The sequence below is a fragment of the Rhinoderma darwinii genome, chromosome 12, assembly GCF_050947455.1.
Source record: "Rhinoderma darwinii isolate aRhiDar2 chromosome 12, aRhiDar2.hap1, whole genome shotgun sequence".
Taxonomy (NCBI): Eukaryota; Metazoa; Chordata; class Amphibia; order Anura; family Rhinodermatidae; genus Rhinoderma; species Rhinoderma darwinii.
In genome coordinates, this window is record NC_134698.1 from 675,181 (window position 1) to 690,459 (window position 15,279).

A 15,279-nucleotide genomic window follows, 5' to 3' on the forward strand; every position below is an offset into this window, starting at 1 on the left:
GCCCTCATTCATGGTGGGGGGCAATCAGCATTAACCACATGCCCTCCAACATAAGAAGAATTAGTATGTACAACCAGTGCGGGGTCTCGTTATAGGGGGCCACACTGGTGTCCGGCATCACGTATGCTGAGCGTGACCCCCACATGTTCTCATTACTGCTTGTTATATAGGGGGGGGGGTTCTTCAAGACTGCACCCATGTATGATAAAGGTCTATAAAACTAACCTCCCCTGACTGCAGGGACTTGTAGCAATATATATATCCATCCACATATATGGGGGCTGCTATCATACATTCATCATTGGCTCGTAGCTTGTACTGGAGACACGGGCATGTCCTGAGGACGCTCTCTACATCCCATCTGTTGTGTGTGCGCTGAGTGTTTGTAGTTCACTGGCACCACCACTGGGGGGTGTGATTCTCATCTGCCCGCCCTGTATATAAGCTGGCGCTGATGCAGCAGATCTGGACACATCCTGGGCATCTGGTGTCGAGCGCTCTCTATGCAGCTTCTAATGAGTTAATTGTTTCCATGACAACAGACTCGGCGGGAGCTGCGCCTTATGACATTGTGACGATCCCACATCTTAGGAGTTTGAGGTCCCATGGATGTGACCTTGTGGACGGTGTTCTGTGCATTAGATGGCAAGCTCTGCAGGCGGGGTTAGATGCCGCAGGCTACAATCTAATAATGACATGTGGCTGGGGGTGCTGGGTTTCAGGCGGAGGAAATGAGCCAGTGTGATGTTAGCGTGCCTGCGAGCGGGGTGAGTCAGCACAGTGATTGCCATTGGACGTCCGCCTCTCCTCCAGGGACTGTGTGAGCTGATAACAAGGCACTTGATTCCTTCCATTCATACTGAGCTACCGAGACTGCAGAGATGGAGGACGCAGCTTATCCGTCCAGTCACCTCCGCGCCTGACATCCCCTCCCGTCACCTCCGCGCCTGACATCCCCTCCCGTCGCCTCCGCGCCTGACATCCCCTCCCGTCGCCTCCGCGCCTGACATCCCCTCCCGTCGCCTCCGCGCCTGACATCCCCTCCCGTCGCCTCCGCGCCTGACATCCCCTCCCGTCGCCTCCGCGCCTGACATCCCCTCCCGTCGCCTCCGCGCCTGACATCCCCTCCCGTCGCCTCCGCGCCTGACATCCCCTCCCGTCGCCTCCGCGCCTGACATCCCCTCCCGTCGCCTCCGCGCCTGACATCCCCTCCCGTCGCCTCCGCGCCTGACATCCCCTCCCGTCGCCTCCGCGCCTGACGTCCCCTCCCGTCGCCTCCGCGCCTGACGTCCCCTCCCGTCGCCTCCGCGCCTGACATCCCCTCCCGTCGCCTCCGCGCCTGACGTCCCCTCCCGTCGCCTCCGCGCCTGACGTCCCCTCCCGTCGCCTCCGCGCCTGACGTCCCCTCCCGTCGCCTCCGCGCCTGACGTCCCCTCCCGTCGCCTCCGCGCCTGACGTCCCCTCCCGTCGCCTCCGCGCCTGACGTCCCCTCCCGTCGCCCCCGCGCCTGACGTCCCCTCCCGTCACTCCCGCGCCTGACCTCCCGTCCGGTCTCCCCCCTCCGCCTGACCTCCCGTCCGGTCTCCCCCCTCCGCCTGACCTCCCGTCCGGTCTCCCCCTCCGCCTGACCTCCCGTCCGGTCTCCCCCTCCGCCTGACCTCCCGTCCGGTCTCCCCCTCCGCCTGACCTCCCGTGCGGTCTCCCCCTCCCCCTGACCTCCCGTGCGGTCTCCCCCTCCCCCTGACCTCCCGTGCGGTCTCCCCCTCCGCCTGACCTCCCGTGCGGTCTCCCCCTCCGCCTGACCTCCCGTCCGGTCTCCCCCCTCCGCCTGACCTCCCGTCCGGTCTCCCCCCTCCGCCTGACCTCCCGTCCGGTCTCCCCCCTCCGCCTGACCTCCCGTGCGGTCTCCCCCCTCCGCCTGACCTCCCGTCCGGTCTCCCCCTCCCCCTGACCTCCCGTCCGGTCTCCCCCCTCCGCCTGACCTCCCGTCCGGTCTCCCCCCTCCGCCTGACCTCCCGTCCCATCTTCCTGTTGTCGCTGCTGCTGGTACACGGACATCTCACTCTCCCAGTTTCCTTCCGCTGGGTGGGGAAGGATAGGACTGTGCTGGTGTCACTCCTGCCTGCTGAGGGCCTCGTCTCTGGAATATGACTCTGCTTTCTACTTCTGTCTCCCTCCTGTGATGGTTGTTGTAACACTGTCTTTTGGTTCCTCGTGGTTCGTTCTTGTGGATAATATGAACTCTGGGTTCCTCCCTGCTGTGAGGTAACGTTGGGGATTGGGGGCGCTCTGTCTAAGGTTCTATGTCCTTGTCTTCTCTGTTTGACCGGATTATGAGACCCGGACCCCTCGTTTCTGTAGAGTGCAAGCTCCCACCAGGCATCATGGATCTCTTGCCCAAAACTAAGTATAATCACCTTCGCAATGAGTCTGTCAGCTCTGTGGAAGAAGCCCCGGGCACTGGGCCACCCACCCCCTCCATGGATATCATAATGGCTTTACCAAGTTCCTCCTCTTCCTCTTCCCTGGCCCCCATGCTGAACCTGGCTGAACTTTCCTCCGAGTCCGAGGAGAGCCCCACCACTCTCTGCTCCTTCTTCCCAAAAATGGCCAATCTAAAACTTTCCAATCCTGCCAATCTGCTGAGTCTCCGTGGCTTCTCGTCTGGGCCGGGGAAGGAGACGGGCAGCCCCGGGGAGCAGGTGGACCACACAAGCAGCCCAGACTCAGGGAGGACTTTTACTGTTTTCTCCCAGGATATGAACAAACTCAGCTGCGGGAGGAAAGCCCGAGTGGAAGGAGGACAACTGGCCGGAGACGAGTGGACCAGACATGGCAGCTTTGTCAACAAACCCACCCGCGGATGGCTGCACCCGGATGACAAGGTGATGGGTCCAGGCGTCTCCTACCTCGTCAGGGTAAGGCTGTGTGTTATCTATACTGATCATATACACTGCACTGTCACTGCACCCCCAAACCAGAGCCCCCTCTATTCCTGTACTGATCATATACACTGCACTGTCACTACACCTCACACCAGAGCCTCCTCTATTCCTGTACTGATCATATACACTGCACTGTCACTACACCACACACCAGAGCCCCCTCTATTCCTGTACTGATCATATACACTGCACTGTCACTACACCTCACACCAGAGCCCCCTCTATTCCTGTACTGATCATATACACCGCACTGTCACTACACCACACACCAGAGCCCCCTCTATTCCTGTACTGATCATATACACCGCACTGTCACTACACCACACACCAGAGCCCCCTCTATTCCTGTACTGATCATATACACTGCACTGTCACTACACCACACACCAGAGCCTCCTCTATTCCTGTACTGATCATATACACCGCACTGTCACTACACCTCACACCAGAGCCCCCTCTATTCCTGTACTGATCATATACACTGCACTGTCACTACACCTCACACCAGAGCCCCCTCTATTCCTGTACTGATCATATACACTGCACTGTCACTACACCTCACACCAGAGCCCCCTCTATTCCTGTACTGATCATATACACCGCACTGTCACTACACCACACACCAGAGCCCCCTCTATTCCTGTACTGATCATATACACTGCACTGTCACTACACCACACACCAGAGCCTCCTCTATTCCTGTACTGATCATATACACCGCACTGTCACTACACCTCACACCAGAGCCTCCTCTATTCCTGTACTGATCATATACACCGCACTGTCACTACACCTCACACCAGAGCCTCCTCTATTCCTGTACTGATCATATACACCGCACTGTCACTACACCGCACACCAGAGCCCCCTCTATTCCTGTACTGATCATATACACCGCACTGTCACTACACCTCACACCAGAGCCCCCTCTATTCCTGTACTGATCATATACACTGCACTGTCACTACACCACACACCAGAGCCCCTCTATTCCTGTACTGATCATATACACTGCACTGTCACTACACCTCACACCAGAGCCTCCTCTATTCCTGTACTGATCATATACACTGCACTGTCACTACACCTCACACCAGAGCCTCCTCTATTCCTGTACTGATCATATACACCGCACTGTCACTACACCTCACACCAGAGCCTCCTCTATTCCTGTACTGATCATATACACTGCACTGTCACTACACCTCACACCAGAGCCCCCTCTATTCCTGTACTGATCATATACACCGCACTGTCACTACACCACACACCAGAGCCCCTCTATTCCTGTACTGATCATATACACCGCACTGTCACTACACCTCACACCAGAGCCTCCTCTATTCCTGTACTGATCATATACACCGCACTGTCACTACACCTCACACCAGAGCCCCCTCTATTCCTGTACTGATCATATACACCGCACTGTCACTACACCTCACACCAGAGCCTCCTCTATTCCTGTACTGATCATATACACTGCACTGTCACTACACCACACACCAGAGCCCCCTCTATTCCTGTACTGATCATATACACCGCACTGTCACTACACCTCACACCAGAGCCCCCTCTATTCCTGTACTGATCATATACACCGCACTGTCACTACACCACACACCAGAGCCCCCTCTATTCCTGTACTGATCATATACACCGCACTGTCACTACACCTCACACCAGACCCTCCTCTATTCCTGTACTGATCATATACACCGCACTGTCACTACACCTCACACCAGAGCCTCCTCTATTCCTGTACTGATCATATACACCGCACTGTCACTACACCACACACCAGAGCCCCCTCTATTCCTGTACTGATCATATACACCGCACTGTCACTACACCTCACACCAGAGCCCCCTCTATTCCTGTACTGATCATATACACCGCACTGTCACTACACCTCACACCAGAGCCCCCTCTATTCCTGTACTGATCATATACACCGCACTGTCACTACACCTCACACCAGAGCCTCTCTATTCCTGTACTGATCATATACACTGCACTGTCACTACACCTCACACCAGAGCCTCCTCTATTCCTGTACTGATCATATACACCGCACTGTCACTACACCTCACACCAGAGCCTCCTCTATTCCTGTACTGATCATATACACTGCACTGTCACTACACCGCACACCAGAGCCTCCTCTATTCCTGTACTGATCATATACACTGCACTGTCACTACACCTCACACCAGAGCCTCCTCTATTCCTGTACTGATCATATACACTGCACTGTCACTACACCACACACCAGAGCCCCCCTCTATTCCTGTACTGATCATATACACCGCACTGTCACTACACCTGACACCAGAGCCTCCTCTATTCCTGTACTGATCATATACACCGCACTGTCTCTACACCTCACACCAGAGCCTCCTCTATTCTGTACTGATCATATACACTGCACTGTCACTACACCTCACACCAGAGCCTCCTCTATTCCTGTACTGATCATATACACCGCACTGTCACTACACCTCACACCAGAGCCTCCTCTATTCCTGTACTGATCATATACACCGCACTGTCACTACACCTCACACCAGAGCCCCCTCTATTCCTGTACTGATCATATACACTGCACTGTCACTACACCTCACACCAGAGCCTCCTCTATTCCTGTACTGATCATATACACCGCACTGTCACTACACCACACACCAGAGCCCCCTCTATTCCTGTACTGATCATATACACCGCACTGTCACTACACCTCACACCAGAGCCTCCTCTATTCCTGTACTGATCATATACACCGCACTGTCACTACACCTCACACCAGAGCCCCCTCTATTCCTGTACTGATCATATACACCGCACTGTCACTACACCTCACACCAGAGCCTCCTCTATTCCTGTACTGATCATATACACCGCACTGTCACTACACCGCACACCAGAGCCCCCTCTATTCCTGTACTGATCATATACACCGCACTGTCACTACACCTCACACCAGAGCCCCCTCTATTCCTGTACTGATCATATACACTGCACTGTCACTACACCACACACCAGAGCCCCCTCTATTCCTGTACTGATCATATACACTGCACTGTCACTACACCTCACACCAGAGCCCCCTCTATTCCTGTACTGATCATATACACTGCACTGTCACTACACCGCACACCAGAGCCTCCTCTATTCCTGTACTGATCATATACACTGCACTGTCACTACACCTCACACCAGAGCCTCCTCTATTCCTGTACTGATCATATACACCGCACTGTCACTACACCTCACACCAGAGCCTCCTCTATTCCTGTACTGATCATATACACTGCACTGTCACTACACCTCACACCAGAGCCCCCTCTATTCCTGTACTGATCATATACACCGCACTGTCACTACACCTCACACCAGAGCCCCCTCTATTCCTGGACTGATCATATACACTGCACTGTCACTACACCTCACACCAGAGCCCCCTCTATTCCTGTACTGATCATATACACCGCACTGTCACTACACCTCACACCAGAGCCCCCTCTATTCCTGGACTGATCATATACACTGCACTGTCACTACACCTCACACCAGAGCCCCCTCTATTCCTGTACTGATCATATACACTGCACTGTCACTACACCTCACACCAGAGCCTCCTCTATTCCTGTACTGATCATATACACCGCACTGTCACTACACCTCACACCAGAGCCCCCTCTATTCCTGTACTGATCATATACACCGCACTGTCACTACACCACACACCAGAGCCCCTCTATTCCTGTACTGATCATATACACTGCACTGTCACTACACCACACACCAGAGCCCCCTCTATTCCTGTACTGATCATATACACCGCACTGTCACTACACCACACACCAGAGCCCCCTCTATTCCTGTACTGATCATATACACTGCACTGTCACTACACCTCACACCAGAGCCCCCTCTATTCCTGTACTGATCATATACACCGCACTGTCACTACTCCTCACACCAGAGCCTCCTCTATTCCTGTACTGATCATATACACCGCACTGTCACTACACCTCACACCAGAGCCCCCTCTATTCCTGTACTGATCATATACACCGCACTGTCACTACACCTCACACCAGAGCCTCCTCTATTCCTGTACTGATCATATACACCGCACTGTCACTACACCTCACACCAGAGCCTCCTCTATTCCTGTACTGATCATATACACCGCACTGTCACTACACCTCACACCAGAGCCTCCTCTATTCCTGTACTGATCATATACACCGCACTGTCACTACACCTCACACCAGAGCCTCCTCTATTCCTGTACTGATCATATACACCGCACTGTCACTACACCTCACACCAGAGCCTCCTCTATTCCTGTACTGATCATATACACCGCACTGTCACTACACCTCACACCAGAGCCCCCTCTATTCCTGTACTGATCATATACACCTCACACCAGAGCCCCCTCTATTCCTGTACTGATCATATACACTGCACTGTCACTACACCTCACACCAGAGCCCCCTCTATTCCTGTACTGATCATATACACCGCACTGTCACTACACCTCACACCAGAGCCCCCTCTATTCCTGTACTGATCATATACACCGCACTGTCACTACACCTCACACCAGAGCCCCCTCTATTCCTGTACTGATCATATACACTGCACTGTCACTGCACCCCCAAACCAGAGCCCCCTCTATTCCTGTACTGATCATATACACTGCACTGTCACTACACCTCACACCAGAGCCTCCTCTATTCCTGTACTGATCATAGACACCGCACTGTCACTACACCACACACCAGAGCCTCCTCTATTCCTGTACTGATCATATACACCGCACTGTCACTACACCTCACACCAGAGCCTCCTCTATTCCTGTACTGATCATATACACTGCACTGTCACTACACCTCACACCAGAGCCCCCTCTATTCCTGTACTGATCATATACACCGCACTGTCACTACACCTCACACCAGAGCCCCCTCTATTCCTGTACTGATCATATACACTGCACTGTCACTACACCTCACACCAGAGCCCCCTCTATTCCTGTACTGATCATATACACTGCACTGTCTCTACACCTCACACCAGAGCCCCTCTATTCCTGTACTGATCATATACACCGCACTGTCACTACACCTCACACCAGAGCCTCCTCTATTCCTGTACTGATCATATACACTGCACTGTCACTACACCTCACTCCAGAGCCCCCTCTATTCCTGTACTGATCATATACACCGCACTGTCACTACACCACACACCAGAGCCTCCTCTATTCCTGTACTGATCATATACACTGCACTGTCACTACACCACACACCAGAGCCTCCTCTATTCCTGTACTGATCATATACACCGCACTGTCACTACACCTCACACCAGAGCCCCCTCTATTCCTGTACTGATCATATACACTGCACTGTCACTACACCACACACCAGAGCCTCCTCTATTCCTGTACTGATCATATACACCGCACTGTCACTACACCTCACACCAGAGCCTCCTCTATTCCTGTACTGATCATATACACCGCACTGTCACTACACCTCACACCAGAGCCTCCTCTATTCCTGTACTGATCATATACACCGCACTGTCACTACACCACACACCAGAGCCTCCTCTATTCCTGTACTGATCATATACACCGCACTGTCACTACACCTCACACCAGAGCCTCCTCTATTCCTGTACTGATCATATACACTGCACTGTCACTACACCGCACACCAGAGCCCCCTCTATTCCTGTACTGATCATATACACTGCACTGTCACTACACCTCACACCAGAGCCTCCTCTATTCCTGTACTGATCATATACACTGCACTGTCACTACACCGCACACCAGAGCCTCCTCTATTCCTGTACTGATCATATACACCGCACTGTCACTACACCTCACACCAGAGCCTCCTCTATTCCTGTACTGATCATATACACTGCACTGTCACTACACCACACACCAGAGCCCCCTCTATTCCTGTACTGATCATATACACCGCACTGTCACTACACCTCACACCAGAGCCCCTCTATTCCTGTACTGATCATATACACTGCACTGTCACTACACCTCACACCAGAGCCCCCTCTATTCCTGTACTGATCATATACACTGCACTGTCCACTACACCTCACACCAGAGCCTCCTCTATTCCTGTACTGATCATATACACCGCACTGTCACTACACCACACACCAGAGCCTCCTCTATTCCTGTACTGATCATATACACTGCACTGTCACTACACCTCACACCAGAGCCCCCTCTATTCCTGTACTGATCATATACACTGCACTGTCACTACACCTCACACCAGAGCCCCCTCTATTCCTGTACTGATCATATACACCGCACTGTCACTACACCTCACACCAGAGCCTCCTCTATTCCTGTACTGATCATATACACCGCACTGTCACTACACCACACACCAGAGCCTCCTCTATTCCTGTACTGATCATATACACCGCACTGTCACTACACCTCACACCAGAGCCCCCTCTATTCCTGTACTGATCATATACACCGCACTGTCACTACACCTCACACCAGAGCCCCCTCTATTCCTGTACTGATCATATACACTGCACTGTCACTACACCTCACACCAGAGCCTCCTCTATTCCTGTACTGATCATATACACCGCACTGTCACTACACCTCACACCAGAGCCCCCTCTATTCCTGTACTGATCATATACACTGCACTGTCACTACACCTCACACCAGAGCCCCCTCTATTCCTGTACTGATCATATACACTGCACTGTCACTACACCACACACCAGAGCCTCCTCTATTCCTGTACTGATCATATACACCGCACTGTCACTACACCTCACACCAGAGCCTCCTCTATTCCTGTACTGATCATATACACCGCACTGTCACTACACCTCACACCAGAGCCCCCTCTATTCCTGTACTGATCATATACACCGCACTGTCACTACACCTCACACCAGAGCCCCCTCTATTCCTGTACTGATCATATACACTGCACTGTCACTACACCGCACACCAGAGCCTCCTCTATTCCTGTACTGATCATATACACCGCACTGTCACTACACCTCACACCAGAGCCCCCTCTATTCCTGTACTGATCATATACACTGCACTGTCACTACACCTCACACCAGAGCCTCCTCTATTCCTGTACTGATCATATACACCGCACTGTCACTACACCACACACCAGAGCCCCCTCTATTCCTGTACTGATCATATACACCGCACTGTCACTACACCTCACACCAGAGCCCCCTCTATTCCTGTACTGATCATATACACTGCACTGTCACTACACCTCACACCAGAGCCTCCTCTATTCCTGTACTGATCATATACACCGCACTGTCACTACACCTCACACCAGAGCCCCCTCTATTCCTGTACTGATCATATACACCGCACTGTCACTACACCTCACACCAGAGCCTCCTCTATTCCTGTACTGATCATATACACTGCACTGTCACTACACCTCACACCAGAGCCCCCTCTATTCCTGTACTGATCATATACACTGCACTGTCACTACACCTCACACCAGAGCCCCCTCTATTCCTGTACTGATCATATACACTGCACTGTCACTACACCGCACACCAGAGCCTCCTCTATTCCTGTACTGATCATATACACCGCACTGTCACTACACCGCACACCAGAGCCTCCTCTATTCCTGTACTGATCATATACACCGCACTGTCACTACACCTCACACCAGAGCCCCCTCTATTCCTGTACTGATCATATACACCGCACTGTCACTACACCACACACCAGAGCCCCCTCTATTCCTGTACTGATCATATACACTGCACTGTCACTACACCGCACACCAGAGCCTCCTCTATTCCTGTACTGATCATATACACCGCACTGTCACTACACCGCACACCAGAGCCTCCTCTATTCCTGTACTGATCATATACACCGCACTGTCACTACACCTCACACCAGAGCCCCCTCTATTCCTGTACTGATCATATACACCGCACTGTCACTACACCTCACACCAGAGCCCCCTCTATTCCTGTACTGATCATATACACTGCACTGTCACTACACCTCACACCAGAGCCTCCTCTATTCCTGTACTGATCATATACACCGCACTGTCACTACACCGCACACCAGAGCCCCCTCTATTCCTGTACTGATCATATACACCGCACTGTCACTACACCTCACACCAGAGCCCCCTCTATTCCTGTACTGATCATATACACCGCACTGTCACTACACCTCACACCAGAGCCTCCTCTATTCCTGTACTGATCATATACACCGCACTGTCACTACACCTCACACCAGAGCCCCCTCTATTCCTGTACTGATCATATACACCGCACTGTCACTACACCTCACACCAGAGCCCCCTCTATTCCTGTACTGATCATATACACCGCACTGTCACTACACCACACACCAGAGCCCCCTCTATTCCTGTACTGATCATATACACTGCACTGTCACTACACCTCACACCAGAGCCTCCTCTATTCCTGTACTGACCATATACACCGCACTGTCACTACACCACACACCAGAGCCTCCTCTATTCCTGTACTGATCATATACACCGCACTGTCACTACACCTCACACCAGAGCCCCCTCTATTCCTGTACTGATCATATACACCGCACTGTCACTACACCTCACACCAGAGCCCCCTCTATTCCTGTACTGATCATATACACCGCACTGTCACTACACCTCACACCAGAGCCGCCTCTATTCCTGTACTGATCATATACACTGCACTGTCACTACACCTCACACCAGAGCCCCCTCTATTCCTGTACTGATCATATACACTGCACTGTCACTACACCTCACACCAGAGCCTCCTCTATTCCTGTACTGATCATATACACTGCACTGTCACTACACCTCACACCAGAGCCTCCTCTATTCCTGTACTGATCATATACACTGCACTGTCACTACACCTCACACCAGAGCCTCCTCTATTCCTGTACTGATCATATACACCGCACTGTCACTACACCTCACACCAGAGCCGCCTCTATTCCTGTACTGATCATATACACCGCACTGTCTCTACACCTCACACCAGAGCCTCCTCTATTCCTGTACTGATCATATACACTGCACTGTCACTACACCTCACACCAGAGCCTCCTCTATTCCTGTACTGATCATATACACCGCACTGTCACTACACCTCACACCAGAGCCTCCTCTATTCCTGTACTGATCATATACACTGCACTGTCACTACACCCTCACACCAGAGCCTCCTCTATTCCTGTACTGATCATATACACTGCACTGTCACTACACCACACACCAGAGCCCCCTCTATTCCTGTACTGATCATATACACTGCACTGTCACTACACCTCACACCAGAGCCTCCTCTATTCCTGTACTGATCATATACACTGCACTGTCACTACACCTCACACCAGAGCCCCCTCTATTCCTGTACTGATCATATACACCGCACTGTCACTACACCGCACACCAGAGCCTCCTCTATTCCTGTACTGATCATATACACCGCACTGTCACTACACCTCACACCAGAGCCTCCTCTATTCCTGTACTGATCATATACACCGCACTGTCACTACACCTCACACCAGAGCCTCCTCTATTCCTGTACTGATCATATACACTGCACTGTCACTACACCTCACACCAGAGCCCCCTCTATTCCTGTACTGATCATATACACTGCACTGTCACTACACCACACACCAGAGCCCCCTCTATTCCTGTACTGATCATATACACCGCACTGTCACTACACCTCACACCAGAGCCTCCTCTATTCCTGTACTGATCATATACACCGCACTGTCACTACACCTCACACCAGAGCCTCCTCTATTCCTGTACTGATCATATACACTGCACTGTCACTACACCTCACACCAGAGCCCCCTCTATTCCTGTACTGATCATATACACCGCACTGTCACTACACCACACACCAGAGCCCCCTCTATTCCTGTACTGATCATATACACTGCACTGTCACTACACCGCACACCAGAGCCCCCTCTATTCCTGTACTGATCATATACACTGCACTGTCACTACACCACACACCAGAGCCTCCTCTATTCCTGTACTGATCATATACACCGCACTGTCACTACACCACACACCAGAGCCTCCTCTATTCCTGTACTGATCATATACACCGCACTGTCACTACACCACACACCAGAGCCTCCTCTATTCCTGTACTGATCATATACACCGCACTGTCACTACACCGCACACCAGAGCCTCCTCTATTCCTGTACTGATCATATACACTGCACTGTCACTACACCTCACACCAGAGCCTCCTCTATTCCTGTACTTATCATATACACCGCACTGTCGCTACACCTCACACCAGAGCCTCCTCTATTCCTGTACTGATCATATACACCGCACTGTCGCTACACCTCACACCAGAGCCCCCTCTATTCCTGTACTGATCATATACACTGCACTGTCACTACACCTCACACCAGAGCCTCCTCTATTCCTGTACTGATCATATACACTGCACTGTCACTACACCACACACCAGAGCCTCCTCTATTCCTGTACTGATCATATACACTGCACTGTCACTACACCACACACCAGAGCCTCCTCTATTCCTGTACTGATCATATACACCGCACTGTCACTACACCTCACACCAGAGCCTCCTCTATTCCTGTACTGATCATATACACCGCACTGTCACTACACCACACACCAGAGCCTCCTCTATTCCTGTACTGATCATATACACCGCACTGTCACTACACCACACACCAGAGCCTCCTCTATTCCTGTACTGATCATATACACTGCACTGTCACTACACCTCACACCAGAGCCTCCTCTATTCCTGTACTGATCATATACACCGCACTGTCACTACACCACACACCAGAGCCTCCTCTATTCCTGTACTGATCATATACACTGCACTGTCACTACACCTCACACCAGAGCCTCCTCTATTCCTGTACTGATCATATACACCGCACTGTCACTACACCTCACACCAGAGCCTCCTCTATTCCTGTACTGATCATATACACCGCACTGTCACTACACCACACACCAGAGCCTCCTCTATTCCTGTACTGATCATATACACCGCACTGTCGCTACACCACACACCAGAGCCTCCTCTATTCCTGTACTGATCATATACACTGCACTGTCGCTACACCACACACCAGAGCCCCCTCTATTCCTGTACTGATCATATACACCGCACTGTCGCTACACCACACACCAGAGCCTCCTCTATTCCTGTACTGATCATATACACTGCACTGTCGCTACACCTCACACCAGAGCCTCCTCTATTCCTGTACTGATCATATACACCGCACTGTCACTACACCTCACACCAGAGCCCCCTCTATTCCTGTACTGATCATATACACTGCACTGTCGCTACACCTCACACCAGAGCCCCCTCTATTCCTGTACTGATCATATACACTGCACTGTCACTACACCTCACACCAGAGCCTCCTCTATTCCTGTACTGATCATATACACTGCACTGTCACTACACCTCACACCAGAGCCTCCTCTATTCCTGTACTGATCATATACACCGCACTGTCACTACACCACACACCAGAGCCCCCTCTATTCCTGTACTGATCATATACACCGCACTGTCACTACACCACACACCAGAGCCCCCTCTATTCCTGTACTGATCATATACACCGCACTGTCACTACACCTCACACCAGAGCCCCCTCTATTCCTGTACTGATCATATACACTGCACTGTCACTACACCTCACACCAGAGCCCCCTCTATTCCTGTACTGATCATATACACCGCACTGTCACTACACCTCACACCAGAGCCCCCTCTATTCCTGTACTGATCATATACACCGCACTGTCACTACACCACACACCAGAGCCCCCTCTATTCCTGTACTGATCATATACACTGCACTGTCACTACACCTCACACCAGAGCCCCCTCTATTCCTGTACTGATCATATACACCGCACTGTCACTACACCACACACCAGAGCCCCCTCTATTCCTGTACTGATCATATACACTGCACTGTCACTACACCACACACCAGAGCCTCCTCTATTCCTGTACTGATCATATACACTGCACTGTCACTACACCTCACACCAGAGCCCCCTCTATTCCTGTACTGATCATATACACCGCACTGTCACTACACCACACACCAGAGCCTCCTCTATTCCTGTACTGATCATATACACTGCACTGTCACTACTCCTCACACCAGAGCCTCCTCTATTCCTGTACTGATCATATACACTGCACTGTCACT